A 10,951-nucleotide genomic window follows, 5' to 3' on the forward strand; every position below is an offset into this window, starting at 1 on the left:
TGCTGTTGAGCACTGTGTCAAATCTGCACATCTAGGGAATCCTATAAATAATAAACAATATTGCATGCACATATTCATAACCAAGTCACTGTTTACATAGTGAATATTCAGCACCCACCAGATGGCTCTTCTTTCACTACCTCCAAAATGGAAATGACCAGTCACTAAAGATAAAATATTCTTTCCCCATTGCTGCTTCCCTAGGGCTCCTACTTGTTGTTCTCTTGCAGAACTGCTGTTCCCCAGAGAAGCAAGCCTTTCAGCCTTGGAAACAGTGAAATCAGATCTGAAATATGAAATGCTTCAGCAAGAGCTGCAGATAAATGAACACAGTGTTAAATCAATTCCAGAAAAATAGACTTGGATTAATACTGCTGCCTGCTGCGGTAGTGTTTTGGTGGAAGAGATCTTCCTCCCTGCTGTCACATGGCTGCTGCCCTGTCATGAAGATGTTCCTCCAGTGCATCTTTGAGAGCAGTGCATCTGCAGATGCAGATAAATTAAGGCTCTACAAAAATGCTAGCTATCGACTGGGGCACTACATGCACTGTACATAACTGCAGTCATATTTCATACATGCAGTCATATTTCTGAGTACTGCCCCAGCTACAGCGCAGGTGGTGATGATTTTAAATGAACACTTCCTTGCTACATGGATTCTCTCTGCTTAATTTCTACCTGCTCCAGCGTGTGCCTTTTCCTTTTAGGATTCATTATGCAGAATGTTCTAACAGCATTGGAAGCAGAAACCAGATCTCCAGCCACCTATATACCAGGTCAAATGCTGTCTTGCTTACTGCAGTGCTCTGTCCCCATATACCACAGTGTACAGCTGCCTGAGCCCAGTGAAGGGCCTGTCTCACCCCAGGCCATTGGTGCTTTTGTATGAAAGATCAGCCTCTGGTAGATGCAGAAGCTGGATCCCATGCACTTGGCCTTGTGAGCACTGGGTTTGGTGCAGAAGAATCATAGAATGATTAACATTGGAAAAGACCTCTACAATCATCTAGTCCAACCCTCCACCTACCACCAACATTGCCCACTAAACCATGTTTCTCAGTACCACATCCAGACATTTCTTGAACACCTCCAGGGATGGTGACTTCACCACCTTCCTGGGCAGCCTGTCCCAGTGCCCAAAGAAGAAGGGTCATTACCTTGTCATTCTGATGCCCACTCGGAAGGGGTTCCTACAACAACCCCTTGGTAGGTTGAGGTGTTCCACTGTTCATCCCCATCACCAGTCTCTGTGCACCTCAGTAGCTATTACTGATGAATGGCATATTTTCCTGGAGTAGATCTGGCTTGATACGAGATAAATCTGGTAGCAAATGAAGCCCTTGGTGCTGCTTCGACAAGGCCCAAGGTCAGGCTGATGGCAGCACATCAAGGGCAGCCGCACACCAGGCTGCCTGAAGCAAGGGTAGGCTCCTGCCAGCTGAAACCTGCCCTTTCAGGAAGCAGTCCCTGCGGCAACGAGACTCGGGCTTTCTCCAGGCACTTTTCCAGCTTCCTCCCTCCGTCTCCTGCCCGGTGGGGTTGGAGTATCGCCGCGGTCCCGGCCGCCCCCCATCGGGCCGCCCCGCTCCCCGAGGCGCACAGGCGCGGGACGGCCAGTAGGTGGCGCTGGGGGCCCGCCGAGCCCGCGCAGGCCCCGGGAAGCCTCGGCCGGGCCCCGGGCTGCTGTGGAGGCGCGTGGAGGAGCTGGTGCTGAGCAGCTCGCAGCTGTGCTGGGCTGTGCCGTTGTGCAAGGCGCCGGGTCTCAGAGGAGCTTAGGCGCACGTACAGGAAAGGAGATAGCAAAGATGCTTTTGTCGAGTATTTTGCGTGTGAGGCATCCTGGTTAGGGTTAATGGCTCTAGTGGCATTCAGAAAAGACTATGCTGCTGAATCTTCATTAGCTGGGTGCCTGGCGGCTCGTTTTAGCCAGGGAGAACATCAGTGCATGGAGTGCTGGCTGCGTGCTGGCAGAATGGCCAGGCACGACCCTGTGTGGGGTCACATCCTGCATGCAAGGCTCTGTGCTTGGCCTGAGCTCTAATATGGCTCCTTACATCCCATGCTGGCTCTCCTGGCTCAGGCTGTCAGCTCACATCTGCCCCCAATATCCATTGACATTCTCATTAAAACTACCGTAACTTTTCCCTGCTATCTGTGCAATCAATCTCTCATTGCTTGAAGCATCATCACAAATGCCATTTCCTGATTCAGAAGGTCAAGGACTCAGACTGGATCATCTTATCCACAGGGAACTAGCTCTTGCAGCTCTTAATACAGAGGGGATGTTTCCCTTAAATTTGTAGGAAAGATTTGGCTCTGATCGGCAAATCACAGAATCATTAAAGTTGTAACCATCAGCCCACCATCACCACTTGTATGGGAACTGTTGAGTCATGGCCTGAACCACTGATTGATCATCTGAGTAAAGGACTGAGTCAGTTGCAGGAGCACAGGTGAAGCCGATAGACTCTAAACCCCATTTAATGGCTGACTGCCCCAGGGAAAGGATTTCTATCTGGAGATCTTTCCTCTGTGGAGCATTTCCTGTGAACCTAGATCTTTAGATACAGGTGAACATTCCTTCCCTGTTTGTATTCCCATTTTCACCGTGGTAATCTTTCTAACTGTAACACCTGTCTGTAAGAGCCACATCTACACTTTTCTTGAATGACCTCCATTTCAGGAAATCTCTTACCTCTCTACAAGCTGTGTGTAATGTTTATTCTATTTCTCTCTCAGATACATCTGTCTAAGAGAGGAAGAAGTCTTTTCCAGAGAATGAGCAGGTCCAACTTCACGCTGACACACATTACCAGAGCCACAAGTAAGCAATGTGCATACCCTGGGCTTCAAGGCACAAGGCCCAGTCAGTGCATCTGACTAAAAGGTGAGTGGCAGTGGGTCTGACCCCAGGGCAGACTTTTCTCAGGGAACGCGTGACTGTCTGATGCACAGAAGTGCAAGCCTGCAGGTCTAGGTGCTGATCTTCCATTTGTCTTCCTTCAAGGGGTAAGTTAAGTGTTCAGTGCTGTAAAAGGCAGCAGTAGGGAGGAAGATGGATTGGTGAGTGGCAGGATGCTGGGCAGGAGATACACTACCTGCTTGCAGGGGCAGGAGAGCAGGTGGGACCCCCAAGTGATACTGCTGGAGGCAAGGATGGCTGCAAGCAGGGTGACTGGCATTCATCATTCATCAGGATGAGCAGATGTGTTGGAACCTTAGCAGTGGTTTGGATGGCTTGAGCCACCCATGCTGCTGTGCTGCCTGTTGCTGTGGGGCTGTGGTGGTGGGGTGGCACCTCAGGAGCACCTCGCTGCTGAGGGCATTTGGGAAAAAGAGGTTGAGAGCTGGGGAGAAATGCCACAACCTGTAAGCATCGAGGCATGCTGTCCCATCAGAGCAGCAACTGAGGAGAGCCAATTAGCATACTTTAATGTAACTGATTAGTGCCTGGTCACACAGCCTGGTTAATGGGTGATATCTGAAGCAAATTTGAAATTACAAGCATGCACATAGCAACCCATGAGGGAGCTGATGGTAGGAGAAATGATTTCCTGTCTTAGCAGCTGTGGTCCCCATTTCTCTGTTATTACCCATTGAAAGCTGCCTTCAGAGAGCCCTACAATGGTCTGGGGTGAGCACTTGAAAATTAAGAAATTAACTTTCTTAATTAACGCAGCAGAGGTGGCTGGTGTGACTGCTGGGAGGTGCAAGTGGGGAGTGATGTGCTGTGTTCAGTCTCTGGGATTAACACAGGCGGACAGAGGCTCTGTATGGCTGTGTGTGGGACTGGCACTGCCATAGCCTTGGGTGCACATCTCAGCTCCCTGGGAGCCCTTGAGGCTGCAGTGCTGGTACCCAATGAAAGAAGCTGCTGCCTTCAGGAGCCCTGTTTCCTTAGCTACCGCAGCTGGGAGGTGTTTCTGGAAGGTGACAGGCAGTACTAGGAAGGGAAAATGCTGGGGAGGATCAGGGAGTAGCCTCCTGCATCCATCCAAGGGGCTGCCTGAGGTGGGATTCAACTGCACTTGCCTTGTGTGGTTACTGAACTGCTTGGGCAATAATTGCTGGGTGTCTACTCAATGCACTGGAGCCCAGTGTAAAGAAATGCTGAGCACTCATGGCTGCGATGAGAGTCAGTACGGCAGGGCTGTGTGATGTCAGCCTCAGAGAAGGACCACGCAGCACTGTGTGATTGCAGGGTTAATTCCCTCAAGTACAAGCTTGCTTCTCTATCTGGGGATAACCCCTTCTTGGTCACCAGGGTGAGAATAAACTCCTGCTTATAAAGGATAGACACCATGTAATGAGAAGAAATCCTTCCAGTAGCAGATAACTCTGTCTTTGAAACAGTTTGCAGGCAAGGAGCAGGGGTCTGCACCCAAGGCTGTATAGAGGATGCTCTAACCTAGCACCACATGCAGGGCTTCTCTGCCTGACCCATGGCATGGTGAGAGACTGCACAGCAGTGCACTCATGCAGGGTGCCTCATAGGGGTTGGCTACCTCTCTGCCTGCTCTTCTTCCCCTGGGCTCCAAATCTAAACTCTGCTTTTTCTCCTTCCACCATCTGCCTCCAGGCAAGACCCACTGCACCCTGCTGGGCCAACCTGACAGGGAACAACCAGCACATGAATGTCTCAATCCTTGCAAGACCATATTCATAGCGCTCTTCATCAGTGTCAGGGTCCCAGCTGAGGAGGCCAGCTCTACTCAGGAGTCAGTGCTTCCCCATGGCATTTCCCAGTTTAAATGATGGAGCATCTTGCTTTCCAGCTCAATGGACCAGAGAAGCCATGGCTTGTGAATAATACAGTCTGTACTCACTGAGAAATGGGAGTCTTGCACTGGGGAACCAGAAGCAATCCACTGTCACAAGCGATTTTGGAAAACCCCATCAATTTGTCTTTCCCACAACCTCTGCAGCTCAGTGTTTGCAGAGCACATGTTGTGCAGCCTGCAGAGTCCTGACACAGCCCATGTCACCTGCCACAAGGAGCTGTCATGGCCTCAGAGCCTGAGTGATACTGTAAGACCAGTGCTGGCTCATTGGGAGTGAGTGGGCAGCTGAGCAACTTCTCTGCATCACAGCTGCTGCTGGGGCTGAGGGAGATAGAGAGGAATGGAAGTCCTTGTCTGTTCCAGTGTTCCCTGATGTTAGTCACATTTCTTTAGCTATGGGAGCTTCTCAAAGCCACAGGCTGGGGACAAAGGTCTCACTGACGGTATAACATTTTTTTTGGTGGACATCCAGTTATACTTCTGCACCATCAGCAGTTCTATGCCAGGGCTACAGCCATGAGGAAGTTAAAGAGAAGGAAGGGCACTGTGGGGTACAGCTGGTTCTTCTCTTTCCTTGGATCCCCACGGCTCAGAAGCAGTGCCAGCATGAAGGGAGGCTCCTGACTGCCTGCTCATTGTGTTCTTTGGTTCCCTAGTGTAGCGTACCTTCATGGCTGTGCATATCAGGCTTTAGCTCCCCTAACAGGCAGGGGCTCTGTACTGGTCTGTGCTTCCTCAGCCCTAAAGCGACCCAATGAGTCTAAACGAGTTTTTAGAGAGTGCCTCAGATGCTGTTCTCTCAGCACTGCAGCCACGTGTGTGGGACTTGGGCACCCCCATGGGTGGCAGCAACGGGACGTCAGTGGGACCTCTCCGGGGTCACCCTTTGGTGTTTGCTCCCGACTGCTGGCTGGGATGGGAACCGGGGAGGCCGGGAACACCTGCAGCCCACCGTGCTGCTGCTCCTTCGGCTTTTATTGCTCGGTCGGAAGGAGCGCAGTGGGTACTTGGGGGAGAATGGGCTCTCGAAGCCTCTTTTGCACCCAGGCGGCTCAGGCCTCCGTCCCACCCTACGGCCGCTCGGCACCGGTAGGATCCCCCGCCAAGTTTCTCAGCTGCCGCGCATCCGCAGCAGAGATTCAGCGAACGCCGCTGCGTTCCGCAACGCGCGCCTTGCCGTGCCGTGCCGCCCTGCGGCTCCCCCGGCCGGCTGCCGCAGAGGCCGCTCCGCGCCGCCCGGCCCGCAGTGCTCCCCCCCAGCCGGAGCCGCGGGGCCCGGCGGGCCCGTTGGAGCGCGGGCGGCCCCGGCAGCGCAGGCCCCGGCTCCGAGCAGCGCAGAGGCGGGGAGGGGGGGCGCCGCAGCGGGGCGGGCGGCGGGGCGGGGCGGCCCCGACCCCCTCCTCTTCCCGTGCCGGGGCCGGGCACCCGGCGGCCGGGCGGCGGGCCCCGAACGGAGCGAGCAGCGGGCAGGTCGGTGTCGGGCGCGGGTCGGGGGAGGCCGGCACGGCCGCGGGAGGGGCCGGTGCTGGGCTGTTGGGAGGGGAAGGAGCCGCGCCGGGGTTCGGCTCGCGGCGGATGCGCTCGCGGGATCCGCCGGGAACGTCGGCGGCGGACGGCGGTGGGATGCCGGAGAGGCCGCGCGGGTCGGGGATGCGGAGATGTGGCCGGTTTGCTGCCGGAGGAGGTTTCTGAGTACTTCTCGCTGGTGAGGTGCCGTTTCCCGCCCTCGTGCTGCGGCGTGTACCGGCGTGGCTCTACGTCTGCACCTGATGGATGGGCGGCGGGGCACAGCGCGGTGCGGGGCTGCCCCGGGCTCCTGGAGCCCTCAGCGGCGCAGGGAGGGAGGGAGCCCCAGGGCCGGGCAGCTCTCTGGGTGCCTGTGCCGCTGCTTCTGTGCCAGCCGAAATGTCATCCCGCCGCTGTGTCATGCCACAGCTGTACTCGGTCCCCACGTCATCCCGGCCGCACAGCCCACCCGGGGACCACATCTGGAGGGGTGCCGGAGGGGCCTCTCCCCGTTCCGCCCCCGGCTTTGGGCAGTGATAACTGCAGCAGAAGGGGCAGTAGGGTTGGGGTTGTGTCACTGTCTTAGCTGCTCTCCCTCACTGTACTTCACCCGGCTCTGTCTGCAGACCGGGGCCGTGCCTTCTCCCTTCCGCACTTCATGTCCTCCCGCGTGGCAGCGGTGCTGCATAGAGGTGTGCAATGCAGAGATCTCCCTGCCACAGTGTTATCCAGCAGAAAGAGGCACCTTTGTTTGGCTGAGGTTTTTGGTGTTGGTTTGGTTGTTGGTTTTGTTTGTTTGTTTTGGGTTTTTTTTTGGTTTTTTTTTTTTTGGTATGAAATCTTTTTTTTCCTTTAACTGCTTTCCTGCCATCTCCAGAACCGATCTGTGCTTCTGCTTTCTCCTCTTTGTGAGAATTCAGTGGGGAGAGGATGTGGAGACAGGAGGGGAGGAGAAGGCTGGGTGGGCAAGTGGGTGGGGGCGATCACCTCTCTCCATGGAACCCTGCCCCGTGTTGCACTGTGCCTTACAATACTGGTACAGGGCAGGCCTGTCTGAGCAGGGGAGGAGGCAGAAAGTACTGCTTGGGATGGAGGGGGATGCTGTGGTTTTTGTTCAGAGGGGAGTTTGGGGAATGAGTGGGAGAAGTAGGAGGGAGCAGGACCAGGTGCTGCAGGGGCAGAGCTGAGTCTGCCCTGCTGGCCCTGCTGCCTGCAAAGCGGTGCCGGTGCTGAGCAGATGGAGAGGGAAGCAGGGGCAGCTCTGTCAGGAAGGATTTGTCTTTGGTAGCCTGGCAAACAGCCCTCTGCAAACAAATGAGTAATAAATAAAAGCATGGAGGCTGTCTGACCCCTGCAGCCTCCGACTCCATAGCACATATGGGCTTTTCTGGCTTCCCTGTAAGCTTAAACCTCTGCCTGCTTGCCATGGCAGCATGTTGGCTCTGCTCTTCTCATAACCATCTCAGTCGCTTTCAGTGCTTTCTCTTTTTTTTCTTTTTTCCCCATGATATCACACCAATCCCTCCGTCCCTGCTCTCCAAACCACTCCATGAATTGGCAGGCCCACACTTTAGCCACTGTGGCCTGCTAGGAGCATGATGCCTGCTGCTGGCCACTGCTTCTCTGCTATCCAATCTTGTGGCCCCAGGCACGGGAATTGAGGTTCAGCACAGCTCCAGAGCCAGATTTTAAAGAGTTGTAGAAGGAGGAATGTCTGCTTTGAACATTCCTCACAGGAAATACCCATCTTCACAGGCCTTGATCACTTCACTAAAGCAGCAGGGAAAAGGAGAAATGTTTCTGACACCCACTAGTGAATTCAGTTGTTATTAAACTAATCAATCACTTAAACTCACAGGAAGATATCAGTATGCTTGCTGTGCAAGTGCTGACTCCTCCATGAGTCCTGCAAACACCAAAGCCTTCTGCAGTCATCACTCCTGTGCCTGATGAAAAACCTATTCTTACTTACATAGCTTAATTGCTGTAAATATATTTAGCGTAGTTAGCCAAAAGTTTGAAGAAAACGTTGCATTGCTTATGTACTGAGCTCAGATCAAAAGCTGTTTGCTGTGAGATCATTTCAGGGAAAGCAGTGGAGCGTATTTGTTCTTTTTGGTTGGTTTCTGTGCAGCAGCTCCAGCCCCAGTTTGCCTCAGCTGTGGCCTTATTGTGCTCAGTCCCTACCCAGCTGTGAGACCTCCAGCAATGAGATGCCCCAGTGCTTTTCACGACCACTCTGATATCTACCTACACTTTAAAGTGCCTAAATGTCTTTTAAAACTGCTTTAAGTTACTGCTTCAAATGCAGCTCAGCCTGGTAAATTTGATTGCTATCACCCCTGTTATTAGGTGACAACAATGGTGTGAGTTTACTCACACCATTATGACAACAATGTGATCAGCTGGGGCCAGATAGCTGTGCACAGCCCTTCCCATGCCAGGGCATGGTTGTTGGTGCTTAATGGGTAAGACAGGGCCAGGCAGATCCCACAGGATTCCTCCGCACAGGTGGCAGGAGGTGGGATAGAGAGGCCTCGTTCATGGGTTCTCCTCTCTCATCCCCCTGCCCCTGCTTTACCTTCCCCTCTCCAGCACTTCCCTCCTTGTTGTGTCTAGTCTGTGGCTCTCTGTGGTGGTTACAGAAGCATCAGCATGGTCCCGCCCTGCCTGCCCCGTATGGCCCTCTCAGTGGATGGCTGTACAGACTTAAGTGCTGCATCCATGCTGAGGGCTGCGGAGCAAGCCTCTTTGGCTGGGAAATCACATTCCTAATTGAAATTACTGTAATGTTGCTCAGTCTCCAGAGAGTTTAAATGCCACTGTACGGAAGCATTTCAGCACCAGGATCATTTGTGCAGCTCGCAGCACTGTCCCCATGAGTCCTGCTTTGGCTAAGGAGGGGCTTCTGGAGCTGTTGTAGTTTGATCTCAAGTGACGGTATATTTAATTTGGAGAACCAAAGAGGAGACATAGTGCTCCTGCTCAGTAGGAACATGTGAAAGCTTTAGGTGACCTGATTCCCTTACCCTCAGCATTCTTGTCTTGCGTCTTGCTATCTGCAGATAGGTTGGGTGAGCCATGGGGAAGGCTGAGTCGAAGTGAGCCAGGCTCCTCTACACCCCCAAGTGCTAAAAAGCAGGGTATGAGAGGTGGGAAAAACATCTCGAGGTAATTCTAAGTTCCTCCTAAGAGAGACTAAAAAAGGGCTCTACCAGGGACTGCTTCGTTTTGTGCTAGAAGATGGTAGTAGGAGACTGGAGGTGCTGAGAGGTTGAATGAAGGCTGGCAAGCTAAGGTGGTGAAACACTGGACTTGGAAGTGGCTGGCCAAAGATCACAGGGCACCGGTGCAGCTGGGATGCCAGCTCCCTGTGATCCTGGGCTTGGGACCATTGGGCTGGAGGACCTGTCTGCAGCAGGCCAGTGTGGGCTCAATGTAGCTCTGGTGTGGAGCCGAATCTCTGTCATTGGAGATATTCACAACTTTCTTGGACATGGCCCTGATCAACCTCCTGTAGGTAACCTGCCTTGAGCAGGGAGGTTGAGCAAGATGGTCTCCAGAGACACCTTCTAGCCTCAGCGTGTCTGTGACTGTTAGTCGCATCTTCTGAGAAATTTGGTCACCGTGGTGTGATCCCCAAAGTAGTGTCAGAGAAACAACCAGAAATAGGAGTGGTTGTCTGGTTCCCCTGAGCCTGCATCAGCAGTCTCTACATCAGTAAGAGATTTCCAGGGCTCACAGGTTCTGGGCTGGGAATATACTCAGTTCCTTTTGTTTCTGGGCTGCTTTCCTCGAGGTGAGGACACAACTCGCAGAACTACGTGGAAGTGGCAGAAAAAAGGCAGAAGAATGAGCCGTGCTTCTTAGATTCAAGAGTAAATTTATCTGTGCCTTGCTTGCTTGGCTCTCAGCCTGCTGCTGAATAGGATGGAGGGGCCAAAGTCACGATTTAAATGAATGATCAGAAAGCGCTGATGTAATTGCCTAGCTGTAATCTTCCTGTGTTTATGGATTGCTGCTGTTTGCCTAAGGAGCAAGCTGATTCTTGGTGATGAGTATAAGTTGTGGTACTTCTGGCTGAGCAGGGTGCTGCACCGTTCTTGAGTGAGGTTGCAGCGTGACATGCATTTGTTTCAATTCTTAATGTCTGTAGTTCTTATATTAGAGGATGGTGAGTGACACATTTCCCCATTAGATTTCACTTCATTGTTTATTATAAATACGTTCCAACTGTATTTCAGTGGAAAATGAATTTTGATTCCAAATGTCAAGAGCGAGCATTTGAGAAATGATTCCTAGTTAGCTGAATGAAACTGCTTAAAATCTGTGTCCTTTAAAAAAAAATACATTATAAAAGCATTATTTGCAAATACAGTGAATTTAACAATAATGATTCCACAGTAGGAACAGAATTTTATTAGAATTTAGGAGGAACAGAATATAACCAGGATATGACCTGACTGCTTAATGAGAATTCAGAACTAGCAGAGATTTTCCTTTCACACTCATTTTTGTTGGGATTGGAAAGGGAAGCAGGCACTCCTGCTTGAGCTCACTGGAATTCTGTGAACTTTTAATAAGTTTATTTCTGTACTCAAATAATTGATTATTTTTTTTCCCCTCTGCTTTTTTTTTTTTTTTTTTTTTTTTTTTTTTTTTTT

General features: G+C 52.1%; 1 protein-coding gene across 2 annotated transcripts in view; it reads left to right on the forward strand.

Moving 5' to 3' along the window:
* Positions 1-6,194: 6,194 nt before the first annotated feature.
* The window catches only part of TMEM63C (transmembrane protein 63C), a 24,631-nt gene continuing 19,874 nt past the window's right edge, over positions 6,195-10,951 (forward strand). Inside the window, exon 1 of one of the 2 annotated variants that reach the window (XM_042815009.1) lies at positions 6,195-6,251. The gene's annotated coding sequence lies outside the window, so the exon portion shown is untranslated. Of the gene's footprint in view, positions 6,252-6,409; positions 6,492-10,951 lie in introns of those variants that run through there. The other variant, XM_042815010.1, reaches the window with a different exon arrangement.

Source organism: Centrocercus urophasianus, unplaced genomic scaffold (assembly GCF_019232065.1).
Source record: "Centrocercus urophasianus isolate 14NV4802_14NV808 unplaced genomic scaffold, USGS_Curo_1.0 seq_14, whole genome shotgun sequence".
Classification (NCBI taxonomy): Eukaryota; Metazoa; Chordata; class Aves; order Galliformes; family Phasianidae; genus Centrocercus; species Centrocercus urophasianus.